The sequence below is a fragment of the Podarcis bocagei genome (assembly GCF_964188305.1).
Source record: "Podarcis bocagei genome assembly, chromosome: 4".
Classification (NCBI taxonomy): domain Eukaryota; kingdom Metazoa; phylum Chordata; class Lepidosauria; order Squamata; family Lacertidae; genus Podarcis; species Podarcis bocagei.
This window is the reverse complement of record NC_138128.1, coordinates 75,567,013-75,587,974: the sequence shown is the minus strand read 5'-3', so window position 1 is coordinate 75,587,974 and position 20,962 is coordinate 75,567,013. Positions and strand designations below refer to the sequence as shown.

At 41.0% G+C, this 20,962-nt stretch overlaps 1 protein-coding gene across 8 annotated transcripts in view; it reads left to right on the top strand.

The window, feature by feature from the left end:
• LOC308585315 (uncharacterized protein) overlaps positions 1 to 20,962 on the top strand; it is a 472,994-nt gene that overhangs the window by 349,081 nt on the left and 102,951 nt on the right. The window lies entirely within an intron of this gene.

Below are 20,962 nucleotides of genomic sequence, written 5' to 3'. Positions count from 1 at the left end.
AATTAATGTCTATTTGATTTGTTTACATCCTTGCAAAATACCATCTTTTAAAACACAGTCTCCTTTCAAAGAAGGGGAAACCATCATCTAGCTCAGTGTTTCCCAAACGTTTTTGGGCAACGGCACACCTGTGTACTAAAAAAAAATCTCGCGGCACACCACCATTAAAGCCCCGCCCCGTGACGTCAGCGCGCAGTGTCACGCCGGGAGGGACGCACAAAAGTGAACGTTTTTTCCCTCGGCAGCTCCTCTCAGCTGCGCTCAATCCGCCTCCGCGCAGGCTGAGGGAGGGAGGGAGGGGCGCGTGTGACCCGTCTCTGCTGGGAGACCAAACCCAGCGAGACAGAGTCGCGCGGAGGCGCCCAGGCAGCGCTGCCGGCTGCGAGGAGGAGCGCCAGGCAGCAGCAGGAGGCGCGGCCTCTCCTCGCCGCCCCCGCCCCGCCTCTCGCCGCCCGACTCGCCCGCCTCCCTCCAGGCATCTCGCGGCACACCAGCCGGTGTCTCACGGCACACTCGTGTGCCGGGGAACACCGGTTGGGAAACACTGATCTAGCTCACCCGAGACATTTAAGATTGGAATGTCATGTTAGAAGCATCCTAATCAGACAATTGCTCCAGCAAGTTCAGTATTACACTGATGGTTAGAACTTTTCAGTGCTTCAGGGAGTATCCAAGCATGTACTTGACCACAGACCTCTTCATTTACTTATTTTTATTTCATAACATTGGTTGTAGTAAAAGCTCAAAGCACTTTACAGCAGGAAAAAAACAATAAGATTATTGGTTAAAAACCACTAATATTAAAAACATTAAAGAAATTAAAATCAACCATGAGCTAATACCAGATTAAACACGATGCTTTCTGTCATGTTTATTCTTGCTTAAATGAAATGTTTAAACAGGCACTGAGAAGAGTACAGTGAAGGTGCCTGCCTGATATCAATAGGCAGGGAGATCCAGAGTGTGAGGGGCTGCCATACTAGGGATATAAGAAAGCATTAATTTCCATTCTGACCTGTGCTTATCACACACAGCACTGCCCCATCAGCCCTTACCTGCCTGCCTTCTTACAACCATTCAGGAGTTGGTTCTGCCCGCCATTGACTCTGGCTCCACCTATTGTTGCCCCCTCCCCCGCTTTACACCCTACTAGTCACAATGGGTGCCAACCATCACTGAGGGAGGGGCTTGGGGAAGGGTGGTAGCTCAGCAGAGGGTCCTGGCATCTTCCAAGTACATCTGTGAGAGACCCCTGCCTGAAATGCTGGAGAGCTGCTGCCAGTCATTGCCAATGCTGAGTTAGATGGTCTGGCTTAGTAAAATGCAGCTTCCTGGGCCCTGTTTCCTTGCGAATTCTGAAGTTGCGAGGAGGAGTGAACGGGGGGAGGGGGATGTTTGTGGGGACAGTTTGGGCGGTGTGATGAGTTTTCTTTCTGCTTTTAAAACAATTAAAAGGGAATTTGTGTTCCAGACAGCTGGAAAACTCTGCTCCTCCCACACTGCAACAGACAGGTAAGCATTTTCAGCTGAGATCTGCCCATTTAATAATCAGCTGTTGCTGCAACCTCTGTGCTCTCCCTGACTTTGAAGTCAGAGAAACTTCAGAGCTATGGGATTTGCTGAGAGTAGGGAAATAATGCTTCTCAAGGCCAGTGGTCCCTGCCAGCCAAACTCAATCCTATTATTTCTCTTCACCTCTCCTTGAAAATCAATAGCCATTTAAGCATATGGTTGAGATGGTCCTGTGGTTAGGCAAAGCACTTAGTCAACTTCAGGCTTTGAATTTCAAGTATTTTTTACTATTATTAAAGGCTTTAGATAAGTGAATAGAGGAAATAGTAAGATGCACTGAAGATAAAGATAAACAATATTATCTAGCAAGCTTTTATGCTTGATCCTAACATTCATTTCAGTAACTTACAACTGAAGCGAAACTCCCCAGGCCATAGAGGATAAAGATAAAGCACACTCGAAGTCACCACATAAAATATTATCTGAGGGAGGATATCCCATCAGAAGGCAGCAAAATGGCGTATGGGATGTCTTCCCTTGGAGGAAATTGGTGTTTTGTTCTTGCCATTTGAGGATGGGAGAAGAGGAAGTGTAAATGGAAATGATCCCCATCTTGGGCTACTGTCAGATGAGAAGCAAACACTGATTCGTATATTGAAGAGGATGCTAGACAATTTTGGCCCCAGAGCTTTGTCTTGTGCATTTGCCCAGCTATGCACCCTTTACCATTTTTTTAAAGGAATGAAAAAGGCCCCTTTCTTTCATCACTGTAAATTCCCCACCCTAAAAGCCAAGTGACTTTCTTTCCCATCCTCACTTGAGATGCCACTGAATTCACCACCGCTGTTGGAAAGAAAAGTGTCACCCACATGGGGGGAGCATTTGTGCAGTCCTACCTCGACTTTCTTGGGTCATTTGTGTTGCAAGCAACTCTTCCTGTTTCTCCCCGCCCCCCAAATGATAGCAAACCTAACCTCAAGTCCGTCTTTCCCCTGACCATGGCTAAACAAGAAGTGGTAGTAATTGCATTCGTGCAATTAATCTGCACATCTTTGGTTATGTAAACAGCAGATGTGGGGAGACCTCAGCAGTCTCAGAGATTTGGAGTATGAGCAGAGAGAGTTTAATGCTTCCTCTACCTGCTACAGTCCTGGCAAAAATCCCTTCTTTTAAGTTGTTTACATTTCAAGGGAAAGCTCATTTTTCCCTTATCATTACTATTATGATTACAACTTGCTAGCCACTTGTTCTGCAAAAAGGCCTCCAGGCAACTTACAACATATTTCAGAGCATAAGTAAAAATATGTTATAATAAAAACACATTTATGAAAAAGCGTGCAATTCATTAAAAAATACACAAAGCAACCCCCTGCAGAAAGCTTCAGCAGCACAACTAACAGCAATCAATATCTTTGCAGTATCTCAAAAGCCTTGGGGAAAAGGTAAGTTTTTACCTGACACTGAAAATATGTCAAAGAAGGCTCCAGGGAGACCTCAGTGGGGAGGATGTTTCACAAACGGAGCCACAACTGAACATGGAAACTTCCCTTGAAATGCAAAGAGCAGCTTCTGGGAGGGGCCCTTTGCCAGGACTGTGACAGGGAGAGAAGGGTTGGAAGTTGCTCCAGCATCCCTACAGCTGCTATATACATAACAAAATATGCACCTTAATTGTGTTCAGCAGTTAATGGTCCGTCTAGTTTGGCTTTTTGCCTCTAAGTACATGTAACATTTGCTTCTAGTTATATTATTTCTTTACACAAACATTAAGCCTGTGAAATTATATCTGTTCTTACTGCATTTGGAAAAACAACCTGTGCACTTTTTAATAGCTACAGTTTAGATTTTTGTTGCAAGACACTTTAAGCTTTGAAGAAGGATAAACATGTTTAAATGAGATTAAATAATCTATGCAATTGAGTTTCATAGAAAGATAGGACAAGATGGAAGCTGGGCCAAATACAGACCCAATGTGAAATTCTGCTACATTCAGGTAAAAGCAGTTAGGCACTTATCTACTTGGATGCTGACAATTCCCCCCCCCCCATCTCGTTGTGCATTGATTAACAAAGTGTCTTGTACAGGTAGCTTGCTTTCCTTGACGTTAGAAGCTTGTATGGCACTCAATCCTAGCTGCCTTGTTTACTGACATTGTATCTGTTTCTTATGGGATGATGTTTTCTGCCATTTACTTTTCTCATTCCTTCATACGTCAACTCGATTGGCGGAGCTAGAGCAATTCACCAGACAGGGTCTGTGTTACATTTTGTATTCTCTTTCAATCTTTCCTTGCTGGAAGGAGCCTTGTAGAATCAAAAGCAAGGGAAGGGAAAGAATACAGCATTCATGTACTGCTGCCTTTTGGTAGTTGAAAAGAACATTTGCCACTTTTAGCTTCCTTTCTCTCTTTCCTCCTAAACTTAAAAGAAAAATCTATCAAGTGGCATCATCACAAAGCACCTCAAGGAAGGAAAGCAATAATAGGGGTCAACTACAGTAATAAATTTCATAAACACCAGAAATCACACAGAAGCTGTTAACATGATGATGCCAATCTGAAAACCTCTAAACGAATGATAAATTTTAATACTCTGTTGCTTGCAGTTTTATAATCACAGCAGACATTGTGATTCCTCTGGGATAATGTTATTTTTCTTGTGGGAGCTGGTGGTAACAAGGAGAAGGCCATCAAAATATAGAGAGAAGCACATTTGTAGAAAGAACTAAATATATGCATGTACAAATTGTGATTGGCATGATCCCATGAGAATCTGTGTGATTACGGAGTCAGGACTTGTGTAGATTCATAATCCAACTAATTAGAAATAGACTAACCATTGAAAAACATACAAAATAGAGGGCAGTAACAACACTGGAAGTCTGGAGGCTAAGGCTGTGCAGTGTGAATTAGAAACCCACCATTTGGATAAGTTAAATAGATGGATAGAATGAAATGGTGGGCATGCCCCAGAGACAATGGAAAAGAGATCTATAATAAAGACATTCCATTCTGTACTTCAAATTCAGGAGCAGATGTCTGACTTCTTGGAATGTGGTGTACAGTGACAAGACTATATTCCCATTGGTTGTAGGGGGAGGAAGGGATGTAAACCTTTGCTTCCATGAACTTCCTAAAGTTAATTTAACTTGGGACCCAAGATTTAGAATGATTCTCACTTCTTCCAGCAGTCCCTTGCACCCAATTCACATTGTTCAGCCCCCCCCCCCATTTCACAATATGCCTGAGAAGACTTTTGTTGTTGTTAACTATCTTTCTGGGTCTTGAGCTGATACATAAGGAGCTTTTACAACATCCCTAGGTAGCTACTTGTAACAACATCCCTAGGTAGCTGGAGTGGCTGGAGAGCTAGTATAACTGCATTTGGCATATAGCACCACCTGAAAAACGCATACTGTGTCAGGCCAACGTATGGTCAAACTAAGCCTAAAACGTTTGAAAGGATATGGTTTTCCTTTAATCAAGTTTAAATAATTCAAACTCAGGTTGGCTGTTCAAAAGCTGTTGGGCACAAATCCTGGGGACTTTTGATTGCCAGTGTCACACCCCAGATTCCTACCCCCCACCCCCATATTCTCAGGAGCAGCAGCAGCAGCATTCAAATAGCTGAATGTGCTTGACTGTGTTAGGCTGCTAGCACAAGGCCAGTGAAAATCTGCCATGGCCCCACCTGCTTGACCTGCTGCCCTCACTAAGCCTCAACCGGCTGTGCAATTCAGCTTTTCATTTACCGTGCTCTATTATCCCATACTGAAAATAAAGTTGTGCATAACATTTATTAACAGATAATGCATCACATGATCTTTGATGCCTGTTTGGCATTGCTGTATGCTAAGGCCGTCTTCTGGGCAGACGTCTGTTTCGTCCTATCACCACTTGAGTTGCAGAGGGTTGGACTAGATGACCTTTTGGGTCCTTTCCCTTCCATCTCTACAAGTCTATAATTCTATTTAATGTTGAGGGCATTTAGACACTAGGCTTTCTGGAAAGAGGTTTCTACTGCAATCAGCAGAATCAAGCAGGAAAGCATGGCCAAACTATTTCAGGTTTCAGGAAGGGAATGCAGGTGCATATTTCTAGGGAGGAAGGAGGAATTCAGATTTGTTTGCATTTTAATCAGAAATGACAAAATTTACACTTCTCAAAACAATACATGAACCAAAATTGTCATCCTTTGGAATTCACACTTATCCAAATTTTGCAGTGCCGTTATCCAGTTAATGTGCACAATAATGTATGTATTAGGGGGAAATGTGGATAAAATACATATAGAAGTGAAAACAAAATGCATTACGTTAGTGGAAGTTGCTTGCAAATATATGAATATTAGTCAAAAGTGCATACAAAAATGTGTTTATTAGGATAAATTGCTGCCAAAACACTTTTAACACATGAAGTGTATGTTTTTAGGACCCACTTATAGTTGTAAGGGGGTTGCTTTTTTTAAAATAATAATAATGATGATGATGTTGATGTTAATAATGTTATAAACTGCTCTGGAACCTTAGGGCGAAGGACAGACAATAAAAAAATGATAAACTTTCTGGAGGATTTCCCCCCCCCCCAATGGCTGAGAACGTGAGGACGAAATTTGAGATTGCAAAAATGAAAAGAACTAAGACAATGAAATAGATCAATGTCTCCACCCCTATTATGTATGCCACCTAGAAGATGTAGTGAATGTGTTCTAGATTTCTCCAGAGGAAAGGACTAGAACAAATGGGTAGAAATAATAGGGAAGTGGAGTTCAGCTAAGCGTTCAGAAAAACTTTGTAATGGCAAGAGCTGTTCAACTAGGGGACAGAAACTGCCTCATGGGGTAATGTGCCCTTAAATTACTCAAGGTATTTAAGCAGATTGTGGACAACAGTCTTATCAGGGATGCTTAGTTGCAAGATTCTTGCACATAAAAAACTAGTATCTCAAAGTGAAGTCCAGACTAAAGTTTTTTCTGACTTCTAATTTTGTGTATGGATTTGTTTCCGGGAGCAACACACACACACACTTAGCACAGTCCAGAAAAACAACAGCAACAACAAATTTGCTAACTATTCTGCTGATTGTATAAGTGGTCATATGTGTAAAAGAGAGAAAGGGGATCAAACATACATTCCCAAACAGCAAATTTAAGAACAGGCATTTGTGAAAAATCACATGCTAATTTCAAGTCATTGTAGTACTGCATATGTGAAATAGAGGCCCTGGATCCAACTCAAGCTTTTTTAAAAGTTAAAATGGACTAAGCTTATATGTTTGTGGATTGGTGACAAGCATTAGACCAAGGAATCTTGATAGTTGGTTGACCAAGGCCAACTAGCAGAGCCAGGTTCACAGCTAAAGCCAGCCAGCCAGCCTCAGCACTGGGCCCCTTCCAATAAACAGTAACAAGGCTCTGAGTGTTTCATCTCTCTTTCTTGGAGATGATAGATAGAGATGTAATCACACTTGCTAGGGCAGAGATAATCAAAAAGCACTACAGCCAACATAGAGTTTATTTTGTTACAGCTGCTATGGTGGATGGTGTGCTTATGAGCCATCTTGAGTGTTTGATCCTGTGAATTAAAAAAAGGATAAACCCCCATGAGCACACAGTAAAAACTGATAAGTCTATATAAAAAAGAAGCTTTTCCACAGCAGAAGTTGGGCATCTAGAGGTTGCAACACATGAAAGGAAGAAATGAAAGTAATCCATTTAGTGTCTGTGACAACAGCTTTAGCCAAAAGGCCAATATACCATTTTACAGGGGGTTTTTTAGTGGTAAAAGCACAGTTATAAAATCAAAGACCAAATTAATTCCTCCTTTGCTGTTGCACAGTTTATGATTCTGAGTTGATTATATCTGTTAAAAAAAGATATCAATAAAGCCTGGGAAATCAGAAGCCAGTGGCAAGCATACTTTTCAAAGAACTAGAGAAATTATTCCATCTTTTAATATTTTTGTACTGTTCCAGGTAGATTAAGCATCTACAACTGGGTGGAGGGCAATCTTGCACAGGGGCAACTGGAGGCAAGCAGCAGGATGCTGGGATCAAGGATTAGGGAGTGAGCCCTTGTCACTAACTAGAGCAGTTTCCTAGACAGCTCATCTATACCAGTGTTCTTCACCCTTGGCTCCCTAATCCCATTGAATAAGCCATCTGGGAACGATGGGTGTTGCAGTTCAGCAACATCTGGTTATCCAAAGTTGAAGAACACTGATACAGACCATTCAGTACCTGGGAGAGCTCCCATGAATAGCAGCCAATGCTCTAGCAGAGCTCAACTGAACTGTCAAGTTGAGCAAGCCCACTGATGACCCAAACTCTACCCCTCAAATGTGAGCTAGCAGGGTTTTCCAAGAGGGGAAAGCTCTGGTTTGTAACCATGCACACCCTAATGATACAACTTTGGGCTTCTTGCCTGGTCTGCTGTATACATCCTGTGGTTCTGTTGTGCAAGAAGATAGTCAATTTGTACTTATTCATTACTTAGGATGAACATGAAGTTTGCTTCTGGGCGGACCATTATAGTGTATAGAGGTGTTATCTGATCCAACTTTGGTTATAGGCAACACAGGCATTTCTATACTGTAATGATTTTCTGTGCTGTATTAGTCAACGCAAACCTTGCCAGACAGCCACTTTATATAGCATTAAAATGGTGACATAGTGTGAGGAAGCTAGCAGGGTAATAACCTTTTAGGCCTGCTATAATTGATAAGATGGTCTTGCCTTTCATCACTTAAGAGCATGCCTTTGAAGATTCCTGCATTAAGGATAAGGCTGGATAGTTAAAAGGCAAAGTGACATCATTTCCTAGTCTGTTTTTGTTTTCTTTTTTTTACAATGCAATTCATTGAAAAGTTCTATGGTACTGCATTGCTCTGCTGCCACTCAGATGGCTAGAGGAGGCACTGAACCTACCAACCAAGCATGATTAGGTGACTTAATGAGTTAGTGGGTCTCCATCTGCCTCTATAAAGCTGATGACTTTGGTTTTACTCTCCAGTCTGAGAAAGTGACTATTGAGACATAGACTGAACTTCCCCTAGGCTGCCTTGTCCCCCTTCAGACCACCAGGTGTTGAATCTTGAAAACCACAGGTGGCCCATCACAGGAAGGTGCCACCGCTGCTTCCCCCTCTGTTGAAGCCTCACTTACCAGGATCATGCAGCGGCTTTTGGTGAGATCTCAAGTGAGTTCCAAAAGATCTTACGAAATCTTGCTGGAAGCCACTGCCAATTTTCCTTGCTTCTCTAGAGGCAGGCGGGACACCCATGGGTGCGCTTTCCCACAGGATTTTGTCTCCTGAGGTGGCTGACTCAGTCTGTTTCATGGGCAGGCTGACCCTGTTGATAACTATCAAGGTTGTCCATTTGTGGTTGCTAACTTTTCCATGTTTGATTAAAATGTTGAAAATGCAATGTAGACATTAACCTGATTTGACATTAAATCTTAAAAGAAGTTCTTTGATGGTGCATTTGCTTGACACTACGCTCTTGTTACTATTTTTATAAACCTTTTATTCTGCAAAGAAAACACAGCTAGATGTTGATTACAGTCCTGATCTCTCTCTCTCTCTCTCTCTCTCTCTCTCTCAGTCCTGATCTCTCCCCCCCCCCCCTCTCTCTCTCTCTCTCTCTCTCTCTCACACACACACACACACACACACACACTTTGTATTGCATATGAAAAGCACATCATCATCATCATCTTAACAAATTTATAACACGTGGTTAACTATAGGTTATTTCCTTGGTGAGTACAAGTCTGCCCAATATATTTTATGCAGTCATTCATGAAATTTTGTGTGTGTGTTTGTGTGTGTGGTGGCTCATAAATATTTCATATTCTGCTAGCAAGGCTATAAATAAAATACACTAAACAATTTTCTTTTGATTAACAAAAAACAATCATTTAGTGGCAGTAATAAGTGGTGTTTGTGGCCTGTGTTGCTGAATAAAATTGCGTTACAGTGATTGGTTACTGCAGCATGTACAATTATTATTTTAATTAATTATCTCATAATCTTAAAAGTTTTCACAAAGAAACATGTAAGAAAACTAGGTTTCTGAAGCTCAAAGATGCTTTGTTGAAGAATATTTTTGAACTTCAGAGCAACATTTTTTGATTTCTGCAATGATCGCACACTGGAGAGGTGTTGGGTTCCCCTAGAGACTCAGGCCTTTTCCTTTGAGGGGGTTGGACACAAAGGTCTCCCTGAGAGGAAAATGAAAACTAAATTGGAAGTCAAATATACAGTGATACCTCTGCGCACGGGATCCGTTCTGGAGCTCCGGTCAGATCCTGAGGAATTCGCAACCAGAGGTGCCTGTTCTGCGCATGCACGCAGCACGGTAGAGTGCTTTTGTGTCTGCGCGCTGTGCATAGAGTGCTTCTGTGCATGCACATGGGGCATAGAGTGCTTCTGCTCATCAGAGGTGTGCGTATCTGGAGGTACCACTGTATAACATTTCAGCAATACCCCAGCACTTTTTTTAAAGGTATACATGATTGTCTCATTTAAATATCTACCTATGGCTTAACACTGACTGTAATCTGTGGGATAATCAGCCTCATATAACTAATATGCTTAAGTCTAAGTAATGCATTAAAGTGTTAAGACCATAGAGTAAGCTGTTCTGCCAGGTTTAGCTTACCTTTGGAGGAGGACAGCATTTGTTCCCTCAGTCTGCCTGAGAAGCATAACGAGTGAAGAGGTTTGAGCTGTTTGTTCCAGCTCACGCTGTATGACTCTCACAAGCCACTTGTGTTCCTGTACCAGTAATTTAGGAACTTTCACCACTTTGCTTTTAAGCCAAGTTTTACTGGCTTGCAACTTTCTAAAGCACGTGAATCTGATCTTTGAAGTTTGTAAGTAAACTATTTTTAACTTACCAAACATGGTCTTTTTCTATGCTAGAGGAAGAGGGAAACTTAAGAGGAAACTTGGAATGACATATTTCCACACTATACTTTGCTCCATGTTTTGTGATTTAAATCCCTGTTTTGGGTTCTCCCACCAAAGAGTACTTGCCCCAAAGTTAGAGCTTGGCATCCAGGATTTCTCCTTTCCACCCTTCCATCAACATAATCTACCTGTAAGCCCCCTTATACCTTAACTGAGCGGCTGCAATGTCAGGGAATGTTTAAAAACATTCTAACAGCAAAAAAGCTGTGGGGGTGGCATGCTGTTAGCAGAAGGAAGGATGGCAGAGGCTGGTACCCTTCAGAGGCAGAAAGGCTGAGCTAGAAAGATAAATGGATAATCTGGACCCAAGAGGCAGGGGAGCTGAAGAATGAGGTATAGGATAGGATTCAGAACTGCTGAAGCAAGGGAGCAAAAAGGAGTGGGTTTAGAAGCAGAGAGATGATGCATGGATGAGTAGAGGAGGGAGAGAAGTACTCCATGCCCAGGGAGGAACAGAAGAAACTTGAGGCTGGGAAGAATGGCAGGCAGGGGAACTTGGGAGAGATGTGGCCTGCTGTTAGAGAGCTAGCAACACAAGGTGACAAAAGACATCATTGGTGGACAGAGTTACGGTTGGCTACTGAGTTGAAAGCAATCGGCTGAAAGTTTGACTAGCTCCCTGCGCTATTGAAATATAACAGAAAATAGATGTGTAACATTAGAACTGATCCAAGCTGTAGGGTCTAGTTCATGAAGATTTCATGAAAATCTTCATTAGCATCAAAAGGGTGCTGTTATTTTTCAGAGCTTCTTTGAAAGGGATACACAACAGTTCACTGAAAACTTCTTGCAATGACTGTCAGAAGTACTGCTTGCAGTCTAAATTGCATGGTTTGCCTTTTCATTTCATTACAGTAACATAGCCAAATCCATGTAGCTTCATCAAATTCAGCATATGATCTTTGACCCCCTGACTTGCTGTGACTACTTAATGAAGTATAAAAAGTGAGGGCTGGTTTGGTTCCAGGGCTTCATGAGCAGTTTTCATGGGGCAATGTGCTTGCAGGTCTCAGTTCCTCTTTCTCTGTGGGTTCCCTTGATTTGCTCCAGAAGAAGGAGAAAATAGCAAAACTTGCTTCCTTTCATTTCCATTCATACACACCTTCCCTCTCCACTTTCATGAATGAGATAACTCCTTTAGTGAGTATAAGGAAACCTTTCAATAGAAGCCATTTGCACCAAATCAGCAATGGTGTGTGGTGTGTGTACCACTGATGAATAGTTACAAAAGGCAATGAAATCTATAGGATTAATATGGGGAAGAGGCTCCTTGAAATAACAATTTTGAGGCAAAAATTGAACTGGGAAAACATTTGACTCACCATTATATAAAAGTCATCTCTAAGAGCTTTCTTCTGTCAGAAACTTTTCTTCCATAAATGCATATTCCTGTTGTTGAGATAGGTGCATGAATTAGCCTAACTTAATTTCAGAAGGTGGTGGCAGCACAATTGTGCTGCCAGAAGCCAAAATGAGGATTACATATTTAATATATTTAGAAATAGATTTTCTTGTCAAAGTTTTGTGTGAGGCTGATCTCAAGCTGTGCTCTGTAGGCAACCTGGATTTAATAGGTGAGCAAAGAAATAGTGCACTAATAACTTTTGACTTTGCCTAAGGTGGTTAATTAACAGTACAAAGCTATGCCTATGATTAGGAAGATATTACTGTATCATTATTAATGTCACATTATGAAGGGTGTATTAGTAGTTAATTTGATTAATAGACTATGTATCTTTAGACTCGTTTATATTAAGTATTATCAATATGCTTAATAAACCCAGAAAATTAATATCATTTAAGTGAGTTTTTTAACCAAGCAGTTTTATTTTTTAAAATCATACTATTTCAATATTGCCTTTTATTGGGTTGGTGTTGTATCTTGACAATTGCCTAGTTGTCACAACTGAGTTACCATCTTATTCCAGAAATGGTGGCTTTATTAAATATATGATTTCAGAACTGTTTATGAAGAATGCATTGTCCTGGCCATCTTCAAAATACAGAAGTTAGTACTGTGTACTAAGTCAGACCATCTAGCTTAGTGTTGTCCACACTACCTGGGAGTAGTCCTGGAAATGGCATGGATTGAAATTGGGGCTTTCTGCGTATAAAGGAGATGCTGTAGCATTGAGATACAGCCCTTTTAAGACAGTGGTACCTCAGGTTACAGACACTTCAGGTTACAGATGCTTCAGGTTACAGACTCTGCTAACCCAGAAATAGTAGCACTGGTTAAGAACTTTGCTTCAGGATGAGAACAGAAATCATGCTCTGCCGGCGCAGCAGCAGCAGGAGGCCCCATTAGCTAGAGTGGTACTAAAGTGGTATCTCAGGTTCAGAACAGTTTCAGGTTAAGAACGGACCTTCAGAACGAATTAAATTCTTAACCCAAGGTACCACTGTAAAGGCATGAGAGCACCAATGACTAGAATATTAGTTTTCCCCACCTTTAGCATACTTTTGTAATTTTAAGGAAAATTACAGTGTAAGAGTTGAGTTTTTTGGGTGGGGGGGAGCAGTTAGGATGAGTTCACATCCCCTTGTTCAGAATTTGTATGACACAGATTGAGAGCTCACAAATAATTACAGTGGGGATAGATAACTGGAAAATATTGTGGTGCGTATTTTATATACTTATTCACCACTTTTGACAACTTGCCTTTCTTCCATCATGGTATTCAAGGTGGTAGATATGAGATTCCAAGACTGACTCCCATCCAGGCACCGACCAGACCCAGACCTCCTCAGCTTCAGCATAATAGCTGTATTATGTGCCCTTAGACCAGTCTTTCCCATCCTGGTACCTTCCAGATGTTTTGGACTACACTTCCCATCGTTTACAGCAATTGATCATGTTGCATGGAGTTGGGGGGAATGTTAGTCCAAAACATCAGGATGACACCAGTTTGCTTTAGGCCAGGTTCCACCAACATGTGACATTTAGACTTTGTCTCCTGGATCACTCCCCACACACTGTTTTTCTAATGTATCTTGAAAGTTGGACCAAGTGGAATTAGTCTGAGCCTTGAAAAGCACATAGAGCTGAGAGAGAAAGTGGGAGTGTCCCTCTTTCAACTTCCTCATTCAACTCTTCCAGGTCCATCTAGCTCATTGTTATGTACTCTGATTGGTGGCAGCTCTCCAGGATTTCAAACAGGAGTCTCTCCCAGATCTACCTGGAGATGCAGATTGAACCTGGGACCTTCTGCACACAATGCAGAGGCTATGCCCCTTTGCGCCCACAAAAATCGTATGCACAAAACTGGTTTCCAGAAGTCCTTGTACGTGCCAGTGAGGGTCTCTCAAGCATATCTGGATCCTTTAAAGTTAACTGAAGAACCTTTTTAAAAGATGTGGGTGTGTTTTGTCATTAAATCGACAAACCTCTCCAATATGCTAAGTAATTTGAACTTTTATTTCAATATAAATTATATAAATGAGACTGTGTGATCTGTGTGAAGCCACCTATGAATGGATAAACCAGCATGGAGACCAATGGAATACTGTTCCTCACCTCCTTGATTGACATGTGGGCCAAGTTTGTGCAGTATTGGGAATGGAAGACCCATAAGTACCTGCCATATCCCCATAGATCCTTCTGTGCTCCATTGATCAGCATGGCAGGTATATGACAGGCACTCTTAGGCATTCCCAGACTTTAGAATCCATGGCTAATTTCTTTGCACTTGGGCCCATATGAGGATTTTGCCATTGTGTGTCTTGCTGCCCTTCATGTAAGTTAATCCTAAATATTGTGCTTCAGGGTGGTTCTTTTTTCCCTTTTGTAATATGGAGATAGTAGATACAAGAATAAAAGCTAAGCTATTTTATTAGATACACATCATATAAATGGCAATGAAACTGAAATGGTTATTGCTCATTTGTTGTCGGAAGATTAGATCGTACCATTCCACTTAACAAACGGTTCTACCTATAATTCTATGGTCTTCACCTAAATTGAGTTTTTGTAATAAAATAGCATAGCAATAACAATTCAGCTAAAATCAGAAGCACTTCTGTTCAGAGCATTTACATATGATTTGCATTTTTTAATGTTAATGTTCTGTTAATTTTTGCAAGTGTTGGTTGAGTCTTCCAAATGAAGCAACACATTTTCAGTGTTATTTTCCCTCCCCGACAGAATAACTTTAGCCTATTGGTCTGGAGCCTATACCTCATTCTATGAATGGAAGAGCATTCATGTTCATGCAGTGTGACCTTCTTACCTCCTACTTCAGGCCTCTGGGCCTCTTGAAGGTCTGCTCCTGGTGGTTGGGGTTCCTTCGCTGCAGATGGAGGAGTTGGTGGAAATTAGCCCCTTTATATGAATGGAGGAGCAACTTAAGCCCCAATAACTATTTGTACTTTATTCAGGCAAGGAGAGGTAGCCACACACCCACACCCCTGTCAATAGCTTCCCTGACCTGAAACTGCATCATCATGTAGCATCTTTCCCAGTTGCATTCAGACACTTTGAATGGAATGGCAGCTTAGCTGTTAAGCATAGCCAAGCCTCTGTTTGAGACAGCATTGTAGCTTTTGCTATTGCTAAAGAAGGAAAGGAAAAAACAACAGTGCTTGACCGCTTTGTTGAAAGTAAGGATATCACCTTCCTGAAAGTGCTGCCGCTTTCACGCACCATACGAAAGTTGTCAGTATTCTCCACGCAACACTTTCACAGGTACAAATGGCCTAGCAATGGCAGGAGGAAATAACATCCAGTCCTAAGCCAGTCCTGTTCACAAGTACTATGAGGAAAGGTTTTTTTAAAAAATCATACTGCATTATGTAGCTTAAGTTAAGCTTGATAAGTGATCCAAAATCCAACGGGGAAAGCACCAATCTTTACCAACATGACAACCCAATCCTATGGGACATCTGTGTCAAGCACATGTGAAGTATTAAACAAAATAATGAGAACCTGTGTAAAAATATTTAGTGCTGCTATTAAACATTGCCTAAAGCAACAGTTCAAGGTGAATCTGGTGGTTCCTGCTCAGGAGTAATATCTGAGGAATTATGAAAGAAGAAAAATGACACTAATGACATTCCTCAAAGATATTCCACACATTTTTATTTGGGACCCACAAAAACTCATAATGAAGGCTGTTAGTCAGCTTTTGCTTTGATGATCCATCAGCTTCTCAACAGTGTTGGATGTCCCTCTGGAAGATCTGGGCTGGTGAACGAGCTGTCTGTTCAGGGAGACCAATTTGAAGAGCCTGGATTTGCCAGCAAATTTTCTTCAATCAGAGGGATGAGGTTCCTACCATGGTGGGGCCATTGGGGAGAGAAAGGGAAGACTTGACCATTTGGAAGGAGGCAGAAAGAATTTGGGTATGACTAGCAACATTTCTCTGAGGGGTTCTGTACATCCCTAGAAATACTGTACAATATATCGTACAAACTGAATTCACTAGAAAGTCTGATATTCATTCAAAGGAACACAGTATGATCACAAAAGTAGTCTGTGTTGCATACATTTTTAAACACTAAAAATGTGCATATTTAAAAAGCACTTGAATACACTCAGAGTGAAATTACCTTACATTTGGCTAGACAGCTCATAGACGTCTCTCTAAAATATTACTGCAACATGAATTGGGGCTTTGAGTTTGGATTTTTTTAAAAAAAAATATGGGTGGATTTAGACTCCATATTTGCTTATAGCTGCTGTAATAGAATCTTGCTTTTGAAGTAATTTCTTAGGTATCAATTACTCTTCATTGAAACCTTAGGGAATTGCTGTAATGCCAAGACAGCACAATTGAGAAATGTTGTCTTAATAAGGACAGGCACTGTAGCCAGTAGGGTAATTGTACTGAAATGTACTTAAAAAGTGTAATGTATGACACTGGGAGAAAAGCTGAGGAAATGTTTGGTGATCAGTGGCAGGAAAGGGCCAACATTTCACAAATTATCCCTAAATAAGCACAGGGATGTTACAGTAGTTATTTGGGGGGGAGTGGCTTTTTTCTCATTTTAAAAAAGACCATTAATAAGTCATACAATTATTGAAGCATCACATACAGACAAATTTGATTAAAAACCAGATTCTATTATCTGTAGCATCACATGATAATGCTTTTCCTGCCCTGCACCATTTCAAACTGGAAGTTATGGGGTGGGGTGGCGGGAGGAATTCACATGCTTAAATGTTCTTAGCCTGAGAATGATCTTTATACATGCAAGGAGTGAAGTGTTCTGCCAAACAGGGAAAGACTTTCATGTCTTTTCACAGAAGAACATTCAAACATAAAAGTTGCCAACAAAACTTTGTCAGCTGAATCCACTGGTTGTATGAATGGCCTGAAATTGAACTGACCTTGTATTTGTGTGTGTGTGGTTTTTTTTGGCAATGTGCAGTCAGGGATGCAATGCTTTTCCTACAGGAAAACCTATATACAGGTCTAACTTGTTAAATTTAATGGGGCTTACTCCCTGGTAATGTGTATGTGATTGCAGCCCTATAGTTTCTTTTCAATGATGGTATCAAAAACATAGAACAATATTTCCATATTAATAAACAAATATAAATAATTTAACAAAAATATATTCTTAGATATTTACCACTGGATATAAATTTCTGTATCATATTTTGCCATATGTGTAGAATTGCATGGGTAACGTACACTGGGCAAACTTCTAAAGAGAAACAGAAATGTTGGTAGCATTGTCCATCATGGCTACCCAGCCAGTAAATCCCCACCTTTTGCCAGTGATTTATATCTACTTCTACTTGATGTACTAATGGAAGATAATTATTTTTATACAGCTTCCCTAGTGAAGCTGATACTGTAACTCCCTGATATTTAAAGAGAAATACAATTTTTTTCAAAGGAATGGTACAAAACCATTTTCAACTCAAAAGCCCTTTTGTTTGGTCAATTCAGCAGCATAAGTTCTGATTTTTAGGTATTGAATGTGAGGCTTCGCTATTTTTTCCAATTAACGCACTTATCCAGCAATATTTCTGGACTGCTCATAAAGTCTGCCGCATTGTCTGTGTAAGTCATGACTCTATGCTGCAACGCACCAGTTCTAATTCCTTATCTTTCAGCAGTATTTCTAATTAGAAATCAGATTTTTATTGTTCGTAACCAAGGCTACAACAACATTATTCACAACAGACAAACAAGAGAACCCAAGTGCAACTTAAAGCATATAAATTTTCAGAACTACAAATTATCAAAAGTTAAACTTGTAAAGTTCCCAGAATAATTTAGATTGAAATATCTCCTTGGCAGGCAACACTTTTTTGGATCAAAAATGTTACAGGTTACTTAACTCTAGTCTTTGAACACTGGATTTCCCTGGCTTTTGAAATGGAAATGTATTTAAATACTAGACTCTGTTAAGTGTGTGTGTGTGTGTATGCACGTACGTGTGTAGTTGCAATGTGGGGTATATGTCAATTTGTGTGTGCTGCTTACAACACAGGCCCCCATAGTTAGGTGAATCCTGGGTTAGCCACTGCACCACACTGCCATATTCTATACCAAGAGGAATAATCATTTTACACAGCATCCACTAGGTGACTCCCTTTGCAAACACTGGCACACTAGCAGAATTATCACTTCAAGATCAAACTGCACATGCACCATATTGTTCTTCCAGAAGGTGCTGTCATATGCTTTAATGGGGCAAGAAAGACTGAATAACTTTGAACTGCTACTCAGAACTTCTCCAAACCGGTGAAAGTATCCCTTCCTCTGCAAGCCTGAATAAATAACATCAATACAGTCATACCTCGTGTTACGTTTGCTTCATGTTGCGGCTTTTCAGATTACGAACGCGGCACAGTGTTTACCTCCGGGTTCGCCACACGTGCAGAAGCAATCTTCAGGCATGCGCAGAAGCGATCTGCGCGCTTCATGCATGTGCAGAAGCAATGCTCTACTTACAGACTATTCGGGGTGCGGATGGCACCCCGAAACAGAACGCATTCATAAGTAGAGGTACCACTGTAGATTTCACCAAAATTGGAAAGAAATATATGATATGCCTGTACGGTGTTTACAAGTTGTACTAAAAACTTCAACTTTCATTGTAACTGTAGCAATTTATATCAGAACATATTGAAATTTGACACATTTGTAGACCTCATCAGCTACCTCATGTGTGTCAGGTTGCTAGTTCTTAGCTAAACAGATACCCTTTTTTTAAACAATATAAGTTTGAGCCAATTTTTTCTTTCTTGCAACTTTCCTTAGCTAAAGAGCCACTTGCATAGCAATCTCACCAAGAACAGCATATGTAGAAGTAAAACAATAACTAAAACCCAGACTGGAACTGTATGCTATCAAGATTTCTGATGTAGGATTTCTAAACATCATTTGCCCCATCTTGCCTGTGAGCACAACAGGAGCCTTGAGGTCAGCCCTAGGCATGGGCATTCGGCTGGTGATCTGTGAGCCCAAACCAAGGGGCCCTTGCCTTGGCCCATCTCACCTTCCTTACCTTGTTCTTTCCACTGTGTACAGTGCTGTGCCACAGAACTCTCCCTTCAGATACCATCTCTTTGTGCCAGTTTGACAAATGCAATTTACCTCTGTTTTGAAACTGATTTTGAGTCAGGGACATTTCAGCTTTTGATTTGGGGCTGGGTGGGGTGCTCAGCAAGATTTAAAGGCCTGTGCTTAAATAAATTTAAGACTGAACTGCCAAAATGAACTGTCTACGAATACCATCGCAGTTGATTTTGTATACCCAGCATCTGCAACAATGATCACAGATAAAACACTCATTTAGACTGCAATCCTAAATAAACTTACCTGGAAATAAGTCCCAATGAATACAATGGAACTTACTTTCAGACATGCACAGAATTGAGCTATTGTTGTTAGCATCCACCTGTCTCGGGAAGCAATGGAGTGTGCCTGGGGGGGGGGTATGTCAAAGAACTGTGTTAGCAGCACCGAAATGTCCTCCCTGGGGTACAGGTCTGGGCAGTGTGTATGAAGGTCCTGGGCTGCCCAGATGACAAGGTCCCCTTCTTGGCCTCACTGGTGTGGTCCAAAGGAAAACAGGAATACTTTTGGAACCAGCTTGGCTGCCGGAAGGAGACGTACAAGGTGTCATCAGGTCTTAAAAGCATGGCCACTCCCCTGGGATGATGGGAGTTGTAGTTCAGCAACTATAAGAGGGTCAAATTTCCCTCCCACACCTGTGGTAGAGGCAATTAATTGGCCAACGATACAGGTGATCTCTTGCCCTTCTTCAGTGCTTCCCGCAATCTGCTTGTGGGTCCCATCAGACCTACCCAGATAACAGCCAATTTCATTCCCACTTCTGATGCCCTATTTCAGTTGCAATTTCTTTTAGAGATAGTCTCTCTCTCTCTTTTTCTCCCTATCTCAGACGGCTTAATTTAAATAAGCACTTAAAATGCCTCTTAATATTTAAAAAGTAGAATTCAATAGCATAAGCAATTTCACTTTTCAGTCATGCAGTCAACTTACCATAATTTGTGCAACTTCATGACACATAATGACTGTTGGTAATGACTGCACCTACTAACTCCCCACTTCCCATGACAATACTTAATAACGACAGCACTGAGGGAGACTTAAAAAGACTGACTAATGATTAAGAGATGTTAAAAGTTCACCACGTGCAAAATGTGTATGCCTCGTAAGCAAAAAAGAAAAATCTTTTAAAGGTAATAGAAGTAATGAGAGGGAGAGCCTTTCATGTTTCTCCCGCTAAACGTAACATTGACAAGGACAGCTAAAAACCATCAGTAGGCTCATGGCTGTAATCTTACCCCTCTCCCACATCTTCTGCACATGATCAGTCACTCTTGTTATTTCTGCTCCTTTGTATCATACAGAGATGATCTCTAGAAGGGATGTTTATAGATCCCAAAATTCGCTTTCTTCTTTTACCTGTGCTGTAAAAAAAAAAAATCCAATCTATTTCTGAGTTGTTCTGTCTGCTTTCATTTGGGTTCTGAGCTGCTTTATATAAAGCAAAGTTTTGTGTTCCCCATGCACTCTTATAGGGAATTGAAAAATAATAAACCTTTTTTCCTCTTGTAACAGAAGCAGATGAAATTTGTAAGCAAAGGAGCCTTCCATAGTGGATTAAGCACGCCAGATTGCAGGGAACTAAAATACATTCACCCCCCCCAATTCCATATTAGGGCAGCATCTTTATTAGTCCAAGTAAGCTTCAAAATTGGCATTAGTTCCACATTTTCTAGGGAGACTGGGATTTTTGTGTCTTACTCTCTATTACCTTTAAAAAAGAAGAAGAAGTGGCCAAGTTAGATGTACTTTTGCTTGTACGCTTTTGGGGCCTTAGCAGCTCCAATAGGCATCACAGTAATGAATAAATAAAATAGTGTTGGACACTCCCTAGCTGTAAATACAATGTGGAAACATTGTCTAAAGGCCTGATCAAAATGATCATGGGGGCTCCAGTTCTTACACACACACACACACACACACACACACACACACACACAACTGAAATAC